This window comes from Cebus imitator, unplaced genomic scaffold, assembly GCF_001604975.1.
Source record: "Cebus imitator isolate Cc_AM_T3 unplaced genomic scaffold, Cebus_imitator-1.0 Scaffold116, whole genome shotgun sequence".
Taxonomy (NCBI): domain Eukaryota; kingdom Metazoa; phylum Chordata; class Mammalia; order Primates; family Cebidae; genus Cebus; species Cebus imitator.
In genome coordinates, this window is record NW_016107431.1 from 1,802,937 (window position 1) to 1,805,162 (window position 2,226).

Here is a 2,226-nt window from a genome sequence, read left to right on the forward strand (position 1 = left end):
AACTTGGTCAGTTTTATTTTCTTTCTTTTCCTTAATTTTTGCACACCAAAATACCACACTGAATCTTGTTAAATCAACTTTCAAAATGATTGTCAATCCCACATTTTCTTTTCATTCTTACAGGCCCTTGATTGACATCTTCATCATTTCTAGCCTGGACTACTATTGTCAACTTTTTACATGTAGGTTTTTAACATTCTAGCATGCAAAGCAGCTAGAATTATCATTCTAAGTGCAAATTTGATAATGTCACACCCATGGTTAAAATAACTCAATGTTTATTCATTATCTGTAAAATAAAGTGAGATTTCAGGGCTGAAAGGACAATCCCCAACTTTATCCTTTTAATTCTCCATATCCATATTTCCACGTGTCAGCCATACTAAATTATTTGCTATACCTTATAAATTCCATCTGTTTCAGGATCCTTAGATTATGTACTCAGCTATCCCTGATCTCACCTCTCCTCTTCCTTTGCTGTCTGTCACATTTGAATCCTTCAACCAGGTAATAGTAGAGTTATTATATATGTGGGATTCCCTGGTTCAGTTCTGGTTTATGTCCATTGTTTCAGAGTAATCATTAATAGCATGCCCTTTCACTCTCTATGGTGGTGGCCTGGATGGTAAATTAGATGATTACCTTAGCCAAAAGCCACCTTTTCTCTACAACATGCCTTTAATTATCTAGAAGCAAGTAGTTGTTCTTGAAACACTGTAAATATTTCTACATAGTACATGTCACATGGTAGTATAACAAATAATGTGTTTAAATGCCCTGACAAGTTATACATTTTATAATAGTAAAAATAACAGCTAATCTTTAATGTGTGCATACTGTGTTATTTCAAATAACTTAGGACCTTATTGTTAAATTTTATTTATACTTTACAGAAATCCAAAGAGAAAGGCACTCTGATAGTCTTTATTTTCCAGATGAAGAAACTAAGGCAAAACAAGTCTAAGTATCTCAGCCAAAGTCACACACCTGATATGTGGTAAGAAGTACTGCTGCCAGGTAAATTCATGCAATGGTTTCAAAGTTCACACTGCAATGAAGTACTATGTACACTCATCTTTGTGACCCTATTGCCTTAGCCTAAGTATCTAAAAGACGCATAACAAATGGCTTTGTAAGTGAATATTATTTTTAAATAGAGAAATGTCACTTCAAATATGCCAGTGAAATAAATTCGTATGGTCTTAGTTTTCTGGTTGCGTCAAAAATAATACTTTCTTTTTTATTCTGTAAAAGTCCTGTGATACTGATATGGAAATTATATTCTTGACCTCCTGACCCAACAGCAAGAACAATAAGTGACTACCATTGAAATTATTTAAATTATGCAAATCGCTAAATAATTATATAAAATAGTTTTTGGCAGTTACAATGGCTAGCTTTACCATGCTTTCTAACTTTAGAGCTATTTTTGTTCATTTTTATTTTTGCTTATTTGTTTACTTGATTTAATAAAAGCAGTAGATTAGGCATTAGCATGGTATTACATAATCTTGAAATAAAAATAAGTGGATAAAACAATTTTTTTTTCACATTGTATGCCTCCTGGGAAATGAAGGGATTGCTAAGACTTTGACATAATTAATGAAAAGTAAGTGACTATAATTACCTAAGTGGGTATTCGACTTTTTACATGGGAGAAAACCTGCCTCAACAATTGGTGATTTCTTGAACTCTTAAGCAGGGTAATTCCTTATTTTTCGACATAATTAGATTTGTATGTTAAGCTTTAGAGAGAAAAAGTGCTAGTGCACACTTTGGAATTGAATGTAGCTCTGGGTAATAGAAGATATTTAAGGAAGTGAGCAGAATTATATGCATTAAAGAAGAATTAAAGAAGAATCTGTACAAAGCATATCAATACTCAATCCTCCTATTCGAACCTGTATTTGATTTTTTAATCAAATGAATTGCCTGTGTATTGCCTGTGTGTATGTTTGTGTGTATCTGTGTACGCACATATGGGTATATATACACACGTGTGTGTGTGTGTGTGTGTGCGCGCGCGCACGCAAATATATATGAAGTTTTCTTTGGATCACACCATAGGAAAAAGAAACTGATATACCTTGAGTAACGGGCAGACAATTCTTCAGATCAATTAAGCAAATGAGCTTTATAAGAAAAACATTAAGCAAACTTCTTCCTGGGTTATTTTTCAAAAAGAAAATTTCTTTTGTAATTGATACCTTGAAGCCTAATTGAAGT